The sequence below is a fragment of the Sminthopsis crassicaudata genome, chromosome 5, assembly GCF_048593235.1.
Source record: "Sminthopsis crassicaudata isolate SCR6 chromosome 5, ASM4859323v1, whole genome shotgun sequence".
Lineage (NCBI taxonomy): Eukaryota > Metazoa > Chordata > Mammalia > Dasyuromorphia > Dasyuridae > Sminthopsis > Sminthopsis crassicaudata.
The window spans coordinates 297,547,342-297,570,585 of record NC_133621.1 but is presented as its reverse complement, the minus strand read 5'-3'; the positions used below and the strand labels follow the sequence as shown (position 1 = coordinate 297,570,585).

At 38.7% G+C, this 23,244-nt stretch overlaps 1 long non-coding RNA gene and 1 pseudogene across 1 annotated transcript in view; one reads left to right on the top strand and one right to left on the bottom strand.

Annotated features, from left to right (window-relative positions):
* Positions 1–23,244, top strand: part of LOC141544888 (uncharacterized) — a 65,198-nt gene that overhangs the window by 4,450 nt on the left and 37,504 nt on the right. The window lies entirely within an intron of this gene.
* LOC141544887 (alpha-aminoadipic semialdehyde dehydrogenase pseudogene) lies at positions 12,265–13,408 on the bottom strand (annotated as a pseudogene).

Here is a 23,244-nt window from a genome sequence, read left to right as displayed (position 1 = left end):
TTCACCATCAGATCCTCAGGCTAGGAATCATCCAAGCAAATCACTCAATCATTCTAGAGGGTCTTTACTGACGGTCTCCATGCAGAACCCCCTCAAACTCACTCTGTCCAGAATTGACACTCCCTAGCTTTCTAAGGCTACATCTTTTTAATTAAAAATAACTTCCTTCCCCCTAGCACCCAGACTGACGTGTTGACATGTCAGCTTGGAATCCTGGCTACTTCAAACTAGAGGCCCCTTAGAAGCTTCTAATCTAAACCTCTCATTTTTAAGATAAGAAACTGAAGTCCAGACCCAGGCCCTTACTGCCCATCAATTGAGCGCCAGTCCCCTCACTCTCCCCTGTCATCTCCCCTGTCTCTCCAGTCCAGAGCAAATCGGTGCCAAGGTAGTTTATCCTCAAACTTTCCTCATGTCTCACCAGGCCTCTCCTAACTCTGGTCTGCCTCCCTTCTCATTCATCCTTTATCTCACTCCCTCCAAAATCTTCCCAGTGTTCCCCTATGATCAGGTCACTCTTCTGTGGAAGATTCTCCTCGTTCAACAAATTAGAATATAAACTCCTCCTGGAATTCAAGGCCCATGTTCATCTTGATCTCCCAGATCCCTAAACAAGTTGTCAATAGCTCCTCTTCCTTCTTCCTCCCTCTTCCTCCCATTCCTTCAAGGTCCACTTCATGAATCACTCCCCAAAAACCTTTCTTGATTATCCCCCATCCCCCAGCCTCTGGCAATCTGCCTGGATCTGTCTTTTCTTTCTTTTATCACTGGACTCATGTCATTTCCTTTTTTGGGCTGTAAGCTCTTCAAAGGTAAAGACATAGCTATTTGTTTTGTGTGTGTATGTTGATAGCTTCTAACTCAGTGCTTTGTGTACAACGGGTTCTTAATAAATGCTTGTTGAATATTAACAATGATATAGAGACTCCATATTCTGATGTCTTTTTGTGTTGTGAAACTGACCTTGGCTTTTCCAGACTATGCCCGCCCTACCAAATTGGAAAGGATTTGAATAAGGTCCCAGTAATAGACATATTTATAGTGTGAAGCCCAACCCAGCTAAATTCGAAAAGGCTTGACATCAAAAGTCTGGTCACCAGAGGATAGTTTCTTTCTTCCTTCCTTCCTTCCTTTCTTTCTTTCTTTCTTTCTTTCTTTCTTTCTTTCTTTCTTTCTTTCTTTCTTTCTTTCTTTCTTTCTTTCTTTCTTTTAAACACTTAATAGGATTTTATTTTTTCCAATTACATATAAAGATAGTTTTCAATGTGTACTTTTATAAGATTCTGATTTCCATTCTTTTCCCTCCCCCTCCTCAAGACATCAAGTAATCCAACATAGGTTTTTCATGTACAATTCTATTAAACTTATTTCCACATTAGTCACATTGTGAAAGAATCAGAACAAAAGAGATAAACTGTGGGATGTTAAAAAAAATGAAAATAGCATGCTCGATCTACATTCAGATTCCATTGTTCTTTTTTTGGATGGGGATGGCATTTTCCATCATGAGTCTTTTAGAGGGGAACTGAATGTGGATCACAACATATCATTCTCCTGTTTTTGTCATTATTCGCTTGCATTTTGTTTTCTTACTCATTTTCTTTCCTTTTTGATCTGATTTTTCTTGTGCAGCAAGAGAATTGTATAAATAGGTTTACACAGATTGGATTTAACATATATTATAACATATATAACATATATTGGATTGCTTGCCACCTAGGGAAGGGAGTGGGGGGAAGGAAGGGAAAATCTGGAACACAAGGCTATGTAAGGATCAATGCTGAAAAATTATCCGTGTGTATGTTTTAAAAAATAAAAAAGCTTTAAAAAGAAAATAAATAAAATATTTATATTTTTATATTATATAATAATATATACAAATAAATAAATAAAAATTAGTCTTTTAGAGTTGAGGGGACAGTTTCTTTTTTCAAAAAGTGACAGTAAGGAAGGTGTATGGAGAAGTGGAAAGACTAAGGATATGAAGTCAGAAGAGCTGAATTCTAATCTCAACTCTGCCTCTTCGTTAACTGTAACATTGGACAAGTCCAATTTCTCATCTTTAAAATGATGAGTTTGGATTAAAGGCCTCTTTATGTGCCAGTATCTTGAAATCTAGGCAGTTAAACACAATCACAAAGACTATTCCATAAGGGTAAAACTCTATCAATCAGAGAAGTATATTTATTCCCCAAGATACCAATTAGTACCCATCAAGTTGGCAAAGTATTTAAACTACAAAAAAAAAAAAAAAAAATAGAGGCTGGCAGGACTGTACAGAAATTGGCTGCTACATAATATTAGTGGAATTGTGAGTTGGAAGGAAGAAAGCAAAGGAGGAACATTAAAAAGTATATTTTAAATATAAAATAAATAAAAATAGAAATAAACAGAAACTTAAATAAAAGATAATAAAGGATTCTGAGTTAGAAAGAACTTTAAAGGCCACCTAGTCCAACTTTCCTATTTTATATGTAGCTAGCATTTATATATTATAATTATAACATTTATACAGCACTTCAAGGTTTACATCAACTATCTCAATTGATTTTCACATTAATCCTTGGAGGTAGGTGCTATTAGCCCCATTTTATAGATGATCTTCACAACAATCCTTGGAGGTAAGTGCTATTAGCCCCATTTTATAGATGAGAAAATTGAGGCTGAGAGAGGTTAAGGTCCTAACCTTAACCAGGATCACAGTGTCTGAGGCAGGATCTGAACTCAAAAGCCCAGCTCTCCATTTATTAATTCCTAAGAGATGAAATCAAGGCCCAGAATAGTAAGTGGCAGAGCCAAGGATTCCACCGCAGATTCTGACTGTCTGGCCCTGGAGGCTACCACATCTCTGGTGAGCAGAGGGAATTATTGTATTTCATCATCTGTCCTTCACAACCAATATCAGTCCCTGCAATGAATCTAAAACCGGCACTTTTTCGGGCTTGTTTTCATTTACATTATCAGAGACATTGTATATCTTGTTCTCCTAGCCTTAAATATACACATTTTTTTAAAAAGCCACCAACTGTAAACAAGTTAGGGAAGTTTATGCTTTCTATACACAAAAATGTTTTCTTCTGATTTGTGGATTTTGATTATTTGTATTCGATGGTTACTAAGTTTATAATAAATACCAAAAACATTAAAGACTGTCTCCGAATGGAAGGTTTGTGAGTTGTCTTGAGGGGGCAGCCAGTACCCACAAATCATGGCTCCTAAAAGTATTGGGGTGTCAGTGAGGCACTCATTCCAGAGTGAGGGAAAAAGGAGAGGTTGTGAGCACTCCTCAAGGTGGGGACCCTCTGAGAAGGAAAGATCGATGTAGCCTGGACAGGATCATGTTCCAGAGTGGTCTTCTTTTACCATCCATGACACCCTCCCCAGAGACACATCATGGCAAAGCAATATCCTGACTTTAACGACTCCTCTTCTTCCCATGCTTCCTGACTACAGCTTGGAGCCAGGTTGGATTGCACGTTCTTGCTCCACTGACTTGATAGAGTCAATTTGTTTCTGGTCCAGACCTATGATTTCATGGATGTATGGAACTCTCAGTGCGAAAACTCCCTTCACAAAAGCAGATCAGTCACTATTGTCCTGGAGGCACTGAGAGTTAAATGACTTACCCAGGATCCCACAGCCAATGTGTGTCACAAACAGAATTTGAAGGCAGTTCTTACAACTTTGTGGGGGATTGTGGGGGTCCTACAGATTATGGCTCTGCTTATCAACATGCTGCTGCTCCTTTGGGATCTGCTAAGGGCAATTTTGGAACAATGGAAGAAATGAGTAGGGTAACTAGTGCTTTTGCTCATGGCAGATTTATAGGATTTGAGTTCTGGAATATTCATTGCATCACAATCACAGAAGCCTCTATGAAGAAGTGAGTGAAAAGTCCTTTATGTGCTAAACACTGAGTGAAATGTGTGTTGGGCGAGGGGGATAGAAGTACAGACAAGCAAGACAGCCACTCCCCTTGATAAGCTCATGTTCTAACAGGGGGAGAAAACACATACAGGGGAGTGTTGGCCTAGAAAGACTGTTTTGGAAAATGAAGTCAGAGCGAGTCTCAGGATGATTGATTGACATGTCCTTTCCAGGAATAGTGGTGTGTTAAGTGGACTGCCTTTCTCAGAGTTGAGTCAGAAAGAGAATAATTAGAGGGGGGAAGGTTACTTATGTCACGAAAAGAGCAAATGTCATGATGGGATTGTGGGCAACAAGTGAATATTTACCATCCAGAGGGGCTGGAAGGGGACAGAAAGACTTGCTTAGCTCAGTATCCAATACTTCCTAAAGCAAGAATGCCATCCCTAGCCATCTTCCCCTGATGGGTTACTGCCATCAGATATCCCTTGGAGGCTACATCAGGACAATACAAGCTCAGGCTGATCCTACCACTAGGCTGGAAGAACTTTGAGAAAGGGCCTGGAATAGCTTTCATTATGAACCCACCTGGCACAGGGCAGAGAAGCTCCTCACCAGAAGCATTATGGGAGTCCTGAGCTCATTGAAACCACATGGTGGGATAATGGGCTCAGAGAACTCACACAGATTTTGGAGAATTAGGGAAGCAAGACATAACTCTGAACCTCCCCCAACCCTAAAAGATCACTCACTGTCAAGAACCAAAAGGAGGAAAGATTCCAGAACCCTGACCAAAGCTGTGATTGATCAGAACTTCAGGTGACAAAACAAGCTTTCTGCCTCTTGGCAGAGAGGTGATGGGCTGGGGGTGCAGGACAGGACATATTCTCAGATACAGCCAATGTGTATGTTTCTTTTCTTAATTACCAGGGAGATCTTTTGTGAGTTTTTTAGAGATAGGAGAGGAAGTGATAGATTCGAAAAAGAATGAAAAATACGTGAATGAAATTGTTTTCAAAAGGATATAGAAGAGCTGCAGGAAGTTTGGGGACACAGACAAGAAGGGCTATTGGGGCCATTCGTCAGTCAGCAAGCTCAGATTAAGCATTTCCCTGCTGCCAGGCACTGTGCAAAGCAATAATGATACAAAGAAAGGCGAAAGACAGCGCCCATCTTCAAGGACCTTATGGTCTAATGGGGGAGACAATGGACAAACGGTCATGGACGTACAAAATATAAACCTGATAAACTGAATATATCTCAGAGGAAAGGCCCTAGAAAATGTGAGATCTTTAGCTGGGACTCAAAGGAAGCCAGAGAAGCCAGGAAGCAGGGAGGAGGCGGCAGAGCCTTCCAAGCCTGGGGAACAATGTAGTGAAAATAGGGAGCATGTTCAAGAGGCACAGCTAGGAGGAAAGTCAAGGACTTTGTCTGGAAATGGAAGGAATAAACCTGGAGCTTCTGTATACAATTCTTTACCACCCCTGCTCTCTCTAATGGAAATATTCACATGTGTTGATCTTTAGCGTGTCTACAACAAAATGAAAACCAAAGGACAAAGGGGACATCTCAGTTGTTTTGAAAGATAAAAAGTCTTGCTGCCTCTTTGGAGGATGGGAGGAAATGGAAGGAGGGGGAGAGAAAGGGAAGGAAGAGGTCTGAGGTCAGTAGCTCCAGATGGAGCAGCAGAATGATCATAGTAATGGTATTCATAACCATAACAGTTCTCATTTTACAGATGAGGAGAGAGCCCTACCCCCACTTGACCCACTTGGGTCAAGTGACTTGCAAGAGGTCTTCCAGTTAACAAGGTCTTATTAGCAAAAGAGCCAATCTCTTTTGATCATTACTGAAACTGAGGCAGAGAGATTCAGTGACTTGTTCAATGTCATATAATTTCTAAGTGTCCAAGATGCATTTCTTTTATATATATTTTTATATATATATATATATATACATATATATATAATTATTTTTTGACAGTATATATGTATGAGTAATTTTTTATAACATTATCCCTTGTATTCATTTTTCCAAATTATCCCCTCCCTCCCTCCACTCCCTCCCCCCGATGGCAGGCAATCCCATACATTTTACATGTGTTACAATATAACCTAGATACAATATATATGTGTAAATCCAATTTTCTTGTTGCACATTAATTATTAGCTTCCGAAGGTATAAGTAACCAGGGTAGATAGACAGTAGTTCTAACAGTTTACATTCACTTCCCAGTGTTCCTTCTCTGGGTGTAGTTATTTCTGTCCATCATTGATCCACTGGGAGTGAGTTGGATCTTCTTTATGTTGAAGATTTCCACTTCCATCAGAATACATCTTCATACAGTATTGTTGTTGAAGTGTACAGTGATGAGATGCATTTCTAATTGTGACTTAAAAGTCCTGTTAAAAAATGCTCCATATATTTCTACCAGGTTTAACGTATATTGAACTGCTTGCCATCTAGGGGAGGGAGTGGGGGAAGGAGGAGAAAATTGGAACACAAAGTTTTGCAAGGACTAATGTTGAAGGACTGTCCACGTATATGTTTTGAAAAAAAATTAATAAAAAAAAATTTTTAATGTTCTGTACATATATTTTAATATGTTTAACATATATTGGATTACTTGCCATCTAGGGGAGGGAATGGGGAAAAGGGGGAGATATTTGGAACACAAGGTTTTGTAAGAGTCGGTGTTGAAAAGTTATCCAAGCATATGTTTTGAAAACTAAAAAGCTTTGATTAAAGCTTAAAAAAAATAAAGAAAAATGTTTTCTATGGGAAATAAGTGTGGACCACAACATAGCATTTCCACTCTTTCTGTTATTGTTTGCTTGCATTTTTGTTTCTCTCCTCAGGTTTTTTTCTTTCTTTCAAGATCTGATTTTTCTTGTGCAGCAAGATCACTGTATAAATATGTATACATATATTGTATTTAACATATACTTTAACATATTTAACATGAATGGGACTGCCAGCCATCTAGGGGAGGGGGTAGAGGGAAGGAGGGGAAAAGTTGAAACAGAAGGTTTTGCAAAGGTCAATGTTGAAAAATTACCCATGCATATGTTTTGTAAATAAAAAGCTGTAATAATAATTAAAAAAGAAAAAAATGTTTTACTACAAGCCAGGTCCAATGGTCTTGTGATAAGAGAGAGCCATCTGTATCCAGACAGAGGATTGTGGGAAGTGAGTGTGGATCACAACATAGTATTTTCACTGTTTTATTATTATTTACTTGCATTTTGTTTTCTTTCTTTATCATTTTTTCCCTTCCCCCCCCCCCCAGGCTGGGGTTAAGTAACTTGCCCAGGGTCACACAGCAAGGAAGTGTTCAGTGTCTGAGACCAAATTTGAACTCGGGTCCTCCTGAATTCAGGGCTGGTGCTCTATCCACTGCACCACCTAGCTACCCCCATTTTTTTCCCTTTTTGATCTGATTTTTCTTGAGCAACATGATAATCATGGAAATATGTATAGGAGAACTGCACATGTTTAATATATATAGGATTATTTCCTCTAGAGGGGGATGAGGGGAAAGGAGGGAGAAAAAAATTGGAATACAAGGTTTTGCAAGGGTGAATGTTGAAAACTATCTATGGATATGTTTTGAAAATAAAAAAGTTTATTTAAAATATGTTCTGCTATATTTTGTTTTTATATCACCTTAATTTTCAAATATATCCTTTCCATATCCTAAAAGGAGCTCAAAAATCCTAACCAACATCAATCTACTATTCTACCCAGACTATTCCACACCCACAAAGGAAGGGCTCTTTTTTCACTCCAATGCTTTTGTCATTTCACCCCTGCTTCCCACCCTGGGTTTGATCATGTGGCTATAAACGAGCGTTTTCCCTTTTATGTATGAATTATTTATATTCTTAACTTATTAAAATTTTCTCCTCATTTATAAAATGTACATAATAGTTGTTCTGCTTAACTCATGAGATTGTCAAGATGAAATAATACACATAGAGCTATAATATGCTTTGATTTGTCTAATCAAATATTCTTTATTTCTCTACACCTTTGGAAGTGACCCCCAATAGAATTTTCCAATATCAAAGAGGGGGAAAACATTCTGTATAATAAGTAGGATAGTTATTCCAGAGAAAAAGCATCGCAAGGTACTTATATGGCGTGACTTCAGTTTCCCACTCTGGAGCATTATCCTGCTCTTAGAACAAACATGAAACTAAGTCTGTATAAAAGTGATCACAGTGATTCAATGAGAAAGGCTTTTTAGAAAAATGATTGCGAGAACTAATTGAAAAGATATTAGCAAAAAGAACAATTATGAAGGGAAACAATTTTAAAACCAGGATACAGGTTGGTAGCAAGTGGTTAAAGCGCCAGTCCCGGAGTCAGGAGGACCTGAGTTCAAATCCACCCTCAGATGCTTGACCCTTACTAGCTGTGTGACTCTGGGCAATTTATTTAACCCTAACTGCCTCAACCAAACAACAAAAAGAAAACCTAAGACAGATACTATCTGTTTTTAGGCATATGAATTTGAAGGGAAATTGAAGGGGGGAAAGTTGCATACTGTGTAACAGGATATGAGAGGCCAAATTTTAAATAATTATGCAAATCATTAGACGAATCATCCAAAAATCTGCTTTTCTTCCTGGAGAAAACACTCTGAAATAGTAGTCAGTTGAGATTGCTTACTACAGATGACCTGGAAAAGGATCATAGAAATAAGCTGATAAAATCTTTAAGGTTATTATAAATCAGTATGCCCCAGTGAAATATGAGATTAATATTATGATATACTCCAAGCTTTTCCCATAATTACTATTAAAGTTTGCTGTTATACTCTGACCTACAGAAACTAACCTTGCTATCCTGGCCCAAGCATATGGAAACTCAATAATTGCAGTTATGTGGCCCAGAAAAAGCTAGCCATGTCATCTTAAGGAACTTGTTATATAATCCACACATGTTATATTCCCATGATCCTCATTCCTAGAGTGTCAGTTTGGAGAGTGGGAATTATGAAAGCCTTTATTAAGCTTGGAGAGACTTGCATGAACTGATACTGAGTGAAATGAGCAGAACCAGAAGATCACTATACACTTCAACAACAATACTGTATGAATATGTATTCTGATGGAAGTGGAAATCTTCAACATAAAGAAGATCCAACTCACTTCCAGTTGATCAATGATGGACAGAAATAACTACACCCAGAGAAGGAACACTGGGAAGTGAATGTAAATGGTTAGCACTACTGTCTATCTACCCAGGTTACTTATACCTTCGGAATCCAATACTTAACCTGCAACAAGAAAATTGGATTTACACACATATATTGTATCTAGGTTATATTGTAACACATGTAAAATGTATGGGATTGCCTGTCATCTAGGGGAGGGAGGGGAAAATCTGGAAAAATGAATACAAGGGATAATGTTATAAAAAAAATTACTCATGCATATGTACTGTCAAAAAATGTATAATTATAAAATTTAATAAAAAATAATAAAAAGCAAGGGGAAAAAAAGAAAGCCTTTATTTAGTAAATCCACCAAGGATTCATGACCATGTCAAGACTGAGCTGATGATAACCTAAGCCCCATTCATTGCAGACATGAGATTATTCTACATGTATATATATATTCCTCTAAATATACATGTAGGTATACTCATCTCATGTCATCCACAACACTCTACACAATACAATTAAAAACATAAGTTACTGCAAAAATGTCTAGAGCAGCCCTTTTTTGTAGTGGGAATTGGGTGGATGCCCATCAGTTGGGGAATGGCCAAATAAGTTGTGGTATATGAATATTATGGAATATTATTGTTCTATAAGAAAGGATGAGCAGGCTGCTTTCAGAAAAGCCTGGAAAGTCTTATGTGAATTAATGCTGAATGGAATGAGCAGAACCAGGAGAACATTATGTACAATAACAGCAAGTTTACATGATGATCAACTGTGATGGACTTTGTTCTTCTCAACAATGGGATGATCCAAGATAATTACAATAGACTTGGATGGAAAATGCCACCTGCATCCAAAAAAAAAAAAAAAAAAAAACCTGTGGAGATTGAATATGGGTCAAAGCATAATATTTTCACTTTTTTTGTTTGCTTTTTTTTTCTCTTGATTTTTTTTTTCCTTTTGGTCTGATGTTTCTTGCACAACATGACAAATATGGGAAAAGGTTTAAAAGGATTGCATAGGTTTAACTTGTTTGCTGCCTCGGGGGAATGGGGAGATGAGGAGGGAGAGAGAAATTTTGGCACACACAGTCTCATAATAATGAATGTTGAAATGACGTGATTCAGGTCAATTCCAATAGACTTGGGATGGAGGGAGTCATCTGCATCCAGAAAGAGGATTATGAGAACTGAATGTGAATCACAACATAGTATTTTCATCTTTTTTGTTTGCTTGCTTTTTTTTTCTTTCTCATTTTTTATCTAATTTTTCTTGTGCAACATGATAATATGGATATATGTTTAGAAGAACTGCGCATATTTAACTTATATTGGATTACTTGCTGTTTAGGGAAGGGAGTTTTGGAAAAGGCAGGGAGAAAAATTTGGAAAACAAGGTTTTTAAAGGTGAACACTGAAAACTGTCTTTACATGTATCTGGAAAAGTAAAATACCATTGAAGGAAAAAAATGTTACTCTAGCATAACAGTGATTAATATAATCTAGGAATTTGGCTATAATATTTCTGGGAGTTTTCATTTTGTTATCTCTTTCAGGAGGTGACCAGTGAATTCTTTCAATTGCTATTTTATCTTCAGATTCTAGATTATCCGGAGAGTTTTCCTTGCCAATTTCTTGAAAGATGATGTCCAGCATGTGATCTCTGTCTCTCTCTGTCTCTCTGTCTCTCTCTGTCTCTCTGTCTCTGTCTGTCTCTGTCTCTCTCTCTCTCTCTCTCTTTCTCTCTCTCTCTTTCTCTCTCTCTCTCTCTTTCTCTCTCTGAATATGACTTTCAGGTACACCAATAATTTTTAAATTATCTCTTCTGGATCTATTTTCCAGGTCACTTGTTTTTCTGATGAGATTTTTTTCCTTTTTTTGGGGGGGTTTGTTTTATTATATCTTGATTTCTCATAAAGTCATAGCTTCCATTTGGTCAGTTCTAATGTTTAAGGAATCATTTCCCTCAGTGAACTTTTGTATCTGCTTTCCTAATTGGCCAGTTTTGCTTTTTAAGGCATTCTTCTCAGTAGCTTTTTATATTTCCTTTTGCACCACCCTCAATTTTTTTCCTAATTTTTCCCTCTATCTCTCTTATTTGATCTTCAAAATCCCTTTGAGCCCTTCTAAGGCCTGAGCCCAATTCTTATTTTTTCTTGGAAGCTTTGGATGTAGGAGCTTTGACTTTGTTATCATCTTCGGAGTATGTGTAATACAATCTAGGAGATTTTCCTTTATCATCAATTGACTTGTTGGTAAATTTCTCAATTAAACTAGTATGTTTTGCTTGAAATGATTTGGGTAAAATGGGCAGTTTTTAAAGCTGGTGTTATCTGAGATGAGATTCAGCTTCAGAATTTATGAGTATTTACTATTGTAGAGTAGGTAGAGTCCATTATTGTCCATTTAATGAATAGTTGAATCAATTTCCACCTTTCTTAAGCAAATAGATGTACTAATTTCAAGCCCAGTATTTGCCTTAAAGAACAAAATAGGGATGAAAAATTATTCAATCCATTTCTTTTCTTGATAAGGCAATTGGATTTAAGTGACTCACTCGGGATCATAGAGCTAGTAAGTATTAAGTGTCTGAGACCAGATTTGGACTCAGATCCTCCTGACTCCAGAGCCAGCACACTATCCATTATGTCATCTAGCTGCTCAATCCAAGTTTTACGAAATAAATACCATCATGCTTTTCTTGCAATCTTTGAACCCCATCCCCCCCAAAGTGCACAATTTAGTCAAATATCAAGGAAGTAAAAAAAGTAGAGACTGTTGCCCATTTTGAAATGTCTACTTGTGGAGTCGTATAAATGTCAAACACTTATTGAAACTTAATTCCTTGTGCCAGAGGAAGGTTCTTACCATAGTTGATGGTAAAATAGATTGTGTCATATATTGCTTCCATACATCATTCTATATATGCTTCTATACATACCTGATTCTCTGCCATCACCAGAATTCTTCTCATATTCAAATGCATCTCCAATTTCAGCACTACTCATTGAAATACTGACATTTACAATGTTGAAATCAGACCCTTTCGGCCCAAATTATCAAAAGATCCTGCCTAAATTCTTTGTGCTCAAAAGACCATTATTCCATGTGTAGATCTCTTCTTTATTCTTGAATTTTAAGACATAAAGGATAGGAGGAAACATTTCTATATTCAGTGAGTGAATTGTGGCCAAGACTGATCACAATCATTGACTCTATCTAATTTCCCAGATAATCTGTAGCCTTCCCACCATAGACCAATTGACTTACCAACAAGTCAATTGATGATAAAGGAAAATCTTCTAGATTATATTACTTGCCTTTAGGCCTCTTCCAATGCACCAAGGAACATATTTACTGCCTCTTTGGTGTAGAGAGACCCGTAGAGAATATTTGGATCCCATGGATTTCCAATGTGAATTGGAATGTACATATGCCTTTATAAGCTTACCCACATCTTCATCATGGATGCTCTCATGCAAAAAAAAAAAAAAAAAATCATCTGGTAGTTGTCTGAACTGCTATCCCCCCAGTTGCAAAGAGAGCTGAGGGAACAACCCAAGTAAGGTCTGCATCCTCCAAAGAAATAATGGCATTATTTCTGCCAAAGTCTAACAGGCTCTCTTGGACCCTGCCATCTGTTTTCCCACTTAGATCCTTCTTGTGAAGGACAGCAGTCTACCTATTCATCTTTGGCCATTCCTGTGCCATTATTGGCCCCATCACGTGTAATGTGACAAATCGCACCAGCCAGGTAGGTTGTTGTCTTCCAAACTTCGGCCACTATCTTTTTGACAGCTATGCTAATGAGAGAAGTGGTTGGCATCCCTTTCCAAAGGCAAACATTCCTGCAGATCAGAGCAATGGCATTGTTCTAGCCAAACACAGCCACTGGGAAATGGAATGCAGTTGATGACCCCAACTAGGCCCAAAAGACTCCATTGTTCAATGACAAAAGGTGTTCTCCAATCATTCAAGACAAACCAATAGCATAATCATAGATATCCATATTCTCTTGAATTTCCCCAATGCCTTCCACCAAGATTTTTCCCATTTCCAAAGAAACCAAGTTTCCTAAGATCTGGATCTTCTGTCACATGGCTTCGCCAATATGTCTTACTATTTCTCCTTGTTTAAGAGCTGGTATATCTGCTTATATTTCCCAGGCTTCTTTTGGCCTTTGTTTCTTCATAGTCCACCAGGCTATCCTGATGGACTCTTGCCATAGGTTCATTGGTAGGTGGACAATAGGTTGTAATACCCTCTTCTGTTCCTCCCCAGGAACCATTATACATACCTTCATTTTCTTCTTGGAGTCCCAGCTCTTTCAATTAAACATACTGGACTGATTGATCAACAAAATAGACATAATGGTAGCAGGTTTGTTTCAGGATCCTATAATGATTTGTGGAGAAATATAAAATGTTAGGAGCAATATAATGAATAATAATTTTCAAAAAAGAAGTTTGTAAACTATTGTAAAAAAAAATAATTTAGGGGGCAGCTAGGTGGCGCAGTGGATAGAGTACCAGCCTTGAATTCAGGAGGACCAGAGTTCAAATTTGATCTCAGACACTTAATACTTCCTAGCTGTGTGACCCTGGGCAAGTCACTTAACCCCAGCCTCAGGAAAATAAATAAATAAATAAATATTAAAAAATAAGAAACTGGAGAATGTAAACATTCTCCAGAAAGGTTACTACTGTTATTGCTGCTGCTGCTGTTACTACTGCTACTATTTGGCTAGAAACTGGAAGTTGAATGGATGTCCATCAGTTGGAGAATGGTTGGGTAAATTATGGTATATGAAGGTTATGAAATATTATTGTTCTGTAAGAAATGACCAGCAGAATGAATTCAGAGAGATGAACTGATGCTGAGTGAAATGAGCAGAACCAGAAGATCACTATACACTTCAACAACGATAGTATATAAAGACATATTCTGATGGAAGTGGATATCTTCAACATAAAGAAGATCCAACTCACTTCCAGCTGATCAATGATCGTCAGAAACAACTATACCCAGAGAAGGAACACTGGGAAGTGAATGTAAATTGTTAGCACTACTTATACCTTCGGAATCCAATACTTAACGTGCAACAAGAAAATTGGATTTACACACATATATTGTATCTAGGTTATACTGTAACACATGTAAAATGTATGAGATTGCCTGTCATCTAGGGGAGGGAGTAGAGGGAGGGAGGGGAAAATCTGGAAAAATGAATACAAGGGATAATGTTATAAAAAAAAAATTACTCATGCATATATACTGTCAAAAAAATTTATAATTATAAAATTAATAAAAAAAAAAACTATTGCTACTACTACTGCTGCTGCTGCTAATATTACCACTACTACGTTGTTGTTATGGCAAAATAAATGCTTCCCTATTCCTACCAGGCTAGATTTCTTTTAGTGGTTAAATTATACCCATTTTCAGTCACCATCCATATCTTCTGCCATGTCATACTTCCCAACCATTGCCAAGCCATGACACCTATTTTCAGATCTTTTTCTCCCATTAGAAGTCAAATTCTGACCTGCAGACTCCAACAAGTGACTTTTCAACTCTTTTTGCCTAGTTCCAGCCCACTCTTTTACTTCCAGGCCATTCATAAGCCTGGGAGTACCCTTTGTACTCTTCAATCAATCTCCCTCTCTTTTTTTTTTTTTCCCTTATAGCTCTCCTTAATATGTTATCTTCCTCTATTCAAACTGAAGCTACTTGAGGTCAGATGTTGTCTTGTTTGCTTTCTTTTGCATAACCAGCACTTAGCAGAGTCTGGTCCATGGTACTTTTTTCATTCATTATTTCATGTGATTAAATAAATTCAGTTCAGTGAGTAAGTCAGTCAACAAGCTTAAAAAAGAAAAGAAAAGAAAAATTACAAAATTTGACTGGTGGTTCAAGATTCAAATATGATTCTAGATACCATCTTACAACCACTAGAATGCAGTAGCAAAAACTGAGAAAAATCTAACATTGTTAGGGCTATGTAAAAACAGGCACTCATGCATTTTTAGTGAGATTTCAATCTAGTATAAGCTTTAGAGTGTACACGAGACTTAGAGGTCATTTAGTGCAAATATACAAATGATGATGAGTTGACATCCAAGAAAGTAAAAAGTCATATCCCAAATCCCATAGGTAGTGAGTGGAAGGGCAATTTGAACCAAATTGTCTCTTTCTCTCCGAATCTATCAATGTTGTACCACTCTGCTGCCTCTTCTGTATTTTGGGAAACAATATGTCCACATGCAATATTACAAAGAATGAACTGTTTCTTTTGACCTAGAGATCAAATCAGTAATCTCATGAATACAAGGATAGATTGGGAGACTTCTAAGATTTAGTTCTAGAGCTATGATCTAGAAAATTATCTTGATTGAGGCCAGTTTCAATAATCTTGTATGTAGAGAGCCATCTACACCCAGAGAAAGATCTGTGGGAATTAAGTGTGGATCACAACATAACATTCTCACTCTTTTTAAAGTTGTCCGCTTGCATTTTGTTTTCTTACTCATTTTCTTTTCTTTTTGATCTGATTTTTTTCTTATGCAGCAAGATAATTGTATAAATATGTATATTGGATTTAACATTTATATATATATGATTTATATTTTAATATATATATAACATATATATTTTAACATATTTAACATGTATGGGACTACCTGTCATCTAGGGGAGGGGGGAGAGGGAAGAAGGGGAAAATTTGAAACACAAGGCTATGCAAGGGTCAGTGTTAAAAAATTATCCATGGATATGTTTTATAAATAAAAAGCTTTCAAAAAAAAAAAAGAAAGAAAGAAAATTATCTTAACTTTACTCCAAAATCAATATTTAAAAAAGAGGGATAAAGTAGGAGGAAGGAGACTTAAATGTATTTAAAAAAAAAAGAAAAAGAAAAAGAAAAGAAAAAGAATAACTGCTCTATTTATGCTAGCAAAAACAAACAAACTGGAAATAACCTGCACATCCAATAACTAGAGGATGTTGCTAAATTATGGTCTATTCATGAGATGGAATGTTATGGAGCCATAAAAAAAAATGGTCCTGTTGAAACACAGAAGGAAATAGGAAGGACCCATAAAGAGGAAATGCCAAAGGAAACCCGGACTTTGTACACACAGACTATAATCATATAGAAGAAAGAAAAGAAAAGACAACCGGGTCAAGGGTGGTGGAGACAGGCCTGGTAGGAGACACAGAACAAAAGCATTTTCTTTGCTTCTTTGTTAGCCATGAATTAATCCCTTTAGCTCTGCCTCAGTGAAGGCAGAGGGTTTGGGGTGAGATTTTGTCCCACTTGTCTATTTCCATGTTTCTGTTGATGGTTGTTAAGTTTATAGTTTGTTTGTTTGTTTATTTAGTTATTAGTTTTTAAAGAACAGCTTCAAGTTCTTTGCAGAGATAGAGAAGGCAAAAGAATGCCCCCTGTTTCCTAAAGGAGGCTGCACCAAAAGCTAACCTTCTGCAAAGCCATGCGGTAAAGGGGGAAGATTGGAAAGGGGATTTGGAAATGGAACCAGGAGGTCTGATTCTGGCTCGAACACCCTACTCATCCACAAGTCAAAGTACTTAACTGTGCTAGACAAAGCTTGGAGAAACTTAGTTTCCCAGAGAAAAATAACACTACACATATAGGTGGTTACAAAATAGAGACAGAGTAAATACAAAGTAATACACCCCACTCATCCACAAGTTAAGATACTTACTATGGGTCTACTATGTGCTAGATAGGCAAAACTTGGAGAAACTTAGTTTCCTAAAGAAAAATAACACTATACATATAGGTGGTTACAAAGTAGAGACAGAGTAAATACAAAGTATTCTAAGGGTGGATTAGGAAACCAGGAGAGGCCTGAGACAGGAGGCAGCACCTGAGCAGTGTTTTTTTTTTTTAAAGAAAAGGGATTCTGGGAGGCAGTTATTCTGGGCCCCTTTGATTCCATGCCAATATTCAGCTGAGATGGACATGGCTGATTGTAGGGGTTTGTGATAATGACCTTAGATTATTCCTGACTTTCTATCCTACTCACAAGTACCACTTGGAGAGTTAGGGCCCAAGGCAGGGATTCTCCCAGTGAGTGTGCCTAGAACCTAATACCTACCATCTGAGAAGTTCTGACCCCTGAATACCTTCCTGAAGCCAGGAGGACTCCTTATCCAGAATGAGAACATCAGTAAGCCTTCAATAATCTCTGTTCTTTACCCCATGTAGCCAGAACTAGAAAAGCTCCTCCTATCTCCAGAACTTGCAACATCTTAATCTGGGTTTGTAGACTGATGAGAAAGCAGTTCCAGGAATCTCTTCTGCCTTCCAACTCTTTATCCCTTTACCACCAATTCTTTCTAATCACCCTAAAAGATCAAGGGGAGATGGTCTGGTATGGTACAAATAGTCTAGACAAGGACTTGAGAGACTGGATCCTGGTTCTAGCTGTGTTAATTATCAACCATGTGACCCCCCCACCAGATGTTTCCTTATCTGTAAAATGTATGGATCATCTTTCAGGTACTTCCCATCCTACATTCCATGTTGGAAGGCTTCTTCCAGCTTTGATTTTCTTTGTTTTAAGGCTGTTCCTAGTTTTGATATTCCATGTTCTAAGGTCTCTTCCTGCTCAGACAATCCATGAATTTCTAGGGTTCCAAGCCCCAAGTTCTTGGCTCCTCAAAATCCATCCTAGTTGCCTTCTCACTCTTAGGTCACCGGACAAGCCTTTTCTCTCCTCGTTGCTCACAAGCCCCAGTGTCTGGGATAAGGAGGCTCATGATTCATAAGAATGTCTCAGCCCCCCCCCATAAATGTGCCTGAGGTCCCCCAACAAAGCAGCAGCTGAGGGAGGAAGAGAGGGCATCTTGCCTGTTCCCAACTTGGTGCTTGCTGCCTTTGCCAGGCAGGGAGTTGCCTTTCTTCCAGATGCTCTAGGGAAATACTTTCCAGATGTTTGGTTAACCTTTTTGCCTTTGGCAGGGAGCGGGAGTGGTTGGGTACTGACCAGGCCCTTCCCCAGAGGAGCGACCCTTGTTCCTCAGGCCAATGGCTCCCTAGGCCCTAGCACATACCACTGGTTCTCGATTTACATGAGTGGTTCTGGCCAGCTTGCTGGGAAAGGGAGGCAGGGTCACTGGAGCTGGCCAGCCCTGAAGGAGCTCTTAAAGGGACAGCAATTAGCCTCCCTAATGGCATGTAGACCTGGCCAGCAGAAGGCCCAGTGTTTGCTCCATACTTCACCACCACCACCGCACTGAAGTCTCCCAAGCCAGTCCCCAAGAGAAAGAGCCAGATCTGGCTTTTCTAAGGGGAAACAGGGCCAGGGAAATTTATTTGGGGGGAACAGACAACTGGAAATTCCCCTTCTGGCATTTCTTCCTCTGTGAGGTGAGAGGGAAGACTAGATTACTTCTCTTTCTCTCCTTAGGACCCTTCCCATCTCTGTTCCAAGCTAAGAATCTCTAGTATTAAGGCCTTTCACCTCTGACCTCTCATGAGCTTAGGTGTTTCCTGTTCCAAGGCCCCTCAGTACACAGTTCTCACATTCTTTGTCCTGAAATCCCTCTCAACTTTCACATTTTCTAATCTCCAGTTCTCAATTGACCCTTTCAGGTGGCCCTCCCCCTTCTAGGTTTTCTTTTGCCTCTTCTTCCCGGGGTATTAACTCTTTGCTCAGGCCTGGGGCATTGTGGGTACAGCAGCCTTAGGGTGCTTGGGCAGGGCCAGAGACTAACTCCAGCTCTGGACCCACTTCTACCCTCCCCTCCATGGCTGGAAAGAACTGGAGAGGGAATCTGTGTTTGCTCAACCCAAGGGACAGCCTGAGATTAGGGCTGTTTATTTTCATAAGCTGCACACTCCCAGACACACACATTCTCTCTCACAATCAGACACACCCCATGCAAGCCCCATTAACCTGCTGGTTCCTCTCTTGGGGTTGCCTTTCCCAGAATAATTAAGAGATCAGCTCTTCTTGACCTCTATCCCCCACTCTACCCCCCTTTTCTCCCCAATCAGTAGAGTCACTCTGAGCAGGGAGGAAGAAGGGATTCATTGTCTAATTTTCCTCCCAGGTGGGGTGGCATTTTCTCCCAATAGAAAAACTTATAGGAAAAAGAAATACTTGGTGGTTTCCTTGAGAGTTCTGGCTCTTATTTCTCTCTTTTTCTTTAAATAACCTGAAATTCCTCAATTAAATCAGGAGTTCATCATGGACTCTTTGGACATCAATCTGGTGAAAATCTAAGGACCCCTTCCCAGAAATACGGTTTCAAATGCACAAAAAAGAACAGGATTATAAAGGAAATAAAATCATGTTAAAATATATTTATTAAAATATTCAAGTTACGGCCTTTGTGTTGAGAATTTCTGTTTTATTCCTAGAGAAGAAATTAAAAGAGATGTAAGAAGAAATAGACAGCAAAACTATACTAGTGGGGGATCTCAATCTTGCTCTCTCAGAACTAGATAAATCAAACCACAAGCTAAATGAGAATTTCTGTTTTTAAAGAATCATTCTGTTTGGTAAAGTATTGGAGGCATCTGATTTAATAATTAGGTTTGGAGTCAGGAATATTTTGGTTCAAATCCTGTCTCCAACACTTAACTAGCTGTGTGATCTTGGACAATCAATCATTTTATCTTCCTGGGCTTTAGTTTCCTTATCTATAAAATAAAGTCTCTTAGGTTCTTTCCAGCTCTAAATCTATGATCCTATTGATACACCCTTTTATAATAATTGCTTCATTTTAAGCCTATAGAGCAATATTATGCCCGCTAAAGTTCATTTGATTCTTTCCTCTTTGGAAGTTTGGGAAATCAAATTCTGATTTCAGCTACTCAAAGCCCTCAGTTAAAAAAAAAAAAAAAAAAAAAAAAAAAAAAAATCATAAAACCTGGAAGGAAATTAGGTTCTCTGCTTAATTTTGGATTTTGATCTAGTTCTAGACATGCCCATTCTCTCAATGGTTGAGGCAGAATTCAGTTTACTGGAGACATTTGGGGAAAGGAACAGTAGATTATATTATATTGCCTATGAATAGACATTGGGAGGGGGAGCTGAGAAAAGGGAATCTGACCTTTGCTTGGTACCTTCCTCAACCTGTATTCATTTAAATATACTTGTAGAGTTAATAATTCTCCTCCAGTTCTTCCTTCCCTTCCAGCACATTTTTCCTTTTGTTTCATGTTTTTTCCCAACATCTGGATTAAAAAGTTCAAAATCTTTCCCCTCCAAAATCTAAGACAGCTTCTTCCTTTTCATGATTATATATGATATATTTCTTTTACACTTAGAACATGATCCAGTCCCTAACAGATGGCATTGACTAATTCAAGAGGTTTACAGGCCCTGTTCACATTCAGTTTTGGTTTGGTTCAATCAAAATCAAGGTACTAGAGTGAAGATGGGGTAGTGTTGACCACTCCCTTATACAACAACTGTCTTTTTATGGTCTCTGTCCAACAAAACTGGACAACTTGCCTCCCCTTCCCAACTTAAGGCATGCTTCCCAATCTTCTGCCTTTGCTGAAATCAGCAACACTCTGTACTTCTGCCGAAACCCCATTCATCCTTCAAACCCTGCTTCAATGACACTTTTTCCATCATCTGCTTCCTGATCCTCTCACCTAGAGGGGATCCTTCCATACTCTGTATCCTTCCTATGTACCCATCTCTAGTCTTAAATAAGAAAATCGGGATCTGAAAAGGACCTCAGAGGCCATTCTTGAAGAATGCTTTGCAATTTATAAACTAAAGCATAAAGGATTATTCATGGGGCAGGTGAGGGTACTAAGATCCAGGGAGCTTCCCTGACTTATCTGCCCAAGCTTTCCCAGGTGGTAAGCATTTGAATCCAGACCCTCTGGGCCCAGAACCTCCTTCTTTGTATAGGTTCTGTTTTGTACCTAGATGAGACAAGAACCGTTCTTGGGAAAAGCAGCATACAATATAACCTTAACCTTGGGAGGCAACCACATGTTGGGTGAGAAACGATGGGCAAGGGAAGAGCTCCTGTGGGGACTTACCACCCAGAACTCCATCTGGTAGTGTCCAATTTTATCATCATGTTAATCAAACATTAATGACTTGTATTAGGTTATGGATAATATAGTAATTATTAACATTAACTTTAATATAATCATATTAACACATTGCTATACTAATTTAATGAACATAATCATTACTATATTTTCATTTTAATCATTATATTAATTATTGTTGATAACTAGGTGCTAAGATAAGTTATTTTTCTGCAACTGCCCGGTGCCAGTGTAGCACCTTCTAAATTGTTGCTTTCTAAGATGAAACCTCCTGGGTCTCACAATTATCTCTAGAGATTTAAGCTTTGCAAACTGCAATACAAATATTATCCCATTTTGTCCTCATAATACTTCTAGGAAGTAGGTGCTATTATTATCCCCATTTTACAGATGGGGAAACTGAGGTAAGCACAAGTTACGTGATTTGCCCAAGCATAGCTAGAAGTAGAATTTGAACTCAGGACTTTCTGAGTCCACTTCTTATAATCCTAGCTAAGCATAATAAAAATCACAACTTGCATTAATATTACAAAGTGTTTTAAGTGTATTGTCTGTTTTATTTTCACAACAACCCTAGGTGATAGGAGCCTTTAGTCCTTTATTATCCCCTTTTTTATAGATGAGGTAACTGAGGCACAGAATGATGCCCAGTGTATGTATCTGAGGCAAGATTTGAACTCAGGTCCTACTGATTGGACACTCAACCCTCTCATTATTGTGAATCCTTATTAAATAAATTTTTTGACTTGGGTTAAATGAAAATCTTAAAGTTAAATAACTTATTTGCTCCCCAGCATATGTAGTGTGAATAAAAGTAGTGAGTGGGAAAAGGCTTCTTGGTAGGGGAGCTGAGGACTCCAGGCTCCACACAGGAATGAATGAGAAGACAACTATTCAGCTCTTATAAGTACCCATAAAAGGGGAAAGGAAATTTAGTCCCTGCCCTCAAGGGGCTTACGTCAGCCTGGGGAAGCTCCAGAGAAATCACCAGAGAAAGTGAGGTGAAAAGGGTGGGTGTAGGTTGGATCTGGAGAGAAGATTGGCTAATCATTCAACCTCTCAGTGCCCCAGGCAGCTGGAGAATACAATGGAGTTTACAATACAATACACAACTGGCAGGCTTCTGCTTGCATAGAGGAGACCCAGAGCCCTCTACCCAGATTAAGTCACCAGATTTGGGCCAAAGAATGAGGGTTGAGGATCATGGTAGGAAATCACGTATCCTCGGGACTCTGGCTTCCTTGCAACAAAGCTTCCAAGCATTATTATCCCCATTTCACAGATGAGATCACAAAGAAGGAAAATGATTTGCTAGAATGTAGGAGAGCTAAATATTATTCTGAATTTGACAAACACCAAGCACTGTGAGCATTTCCAGCTAGAGAGAAGAACAGGAAGAGATGATGGCGTTCTTTTCCCCAGTACTAAGCCTTAAGAAGAAATCAGGAAACACCTGGGCTAGGGCGGAATCCGGGTGAGGGGGAAGAAAGAAGACGTGAAAGGGAAGGATCCAAACAAACTTGACCCTTTTGATGAAGTCTGGCTCTGTTTTCTCTATCCTGGACTCCAAATTCTCCCAGTTCTCCCAGAAACACTTCTGCTCCCCACCCTGATCCTGAAAGGCACTTTCCTGGGAGTGGATTCCTGGCTTGTTCTCTAAGTGGGGCTTCTAGGTGGTAAAGTGGATAGAGTGCTGGGGCTGCAGTCAGGTATGGCTAGATTCATATCCGACCTCCGACATTTCCTAGCAGTGGGATCCTGGGCATGTCACTTACCTTGTTTGCCTCAGTTTCCTCATCTGTCAAATGAGCTGGAAAAGGAAATGGCAAAACATTCCAATATCTTTGCCTAAAAATTTCCTACTGACACAATTGAAGAAAAACAATCTTTACTCAAACTTTAGTTGCCTACAAGGAAGCTCTTTCTGGCAACCCCCCAAAACTGGTCTTGGGGATAAATGGAGCACCTTGGAGAGTACACGATGGGAGCCACTAATGGCTCCATCCCCCTGATCTTCAGCTCTGGCTGTCCCTCAGGAGGCCCACTTGAGCAAGAAAAGGAATGATCTAGGATAATATAGCTAAAAGGAGAGTGAGAAGACTGACTACTGTAAGTAGGGGAAACAGGGCCCCAGTTCTACAAAAATTAAAGGCTCA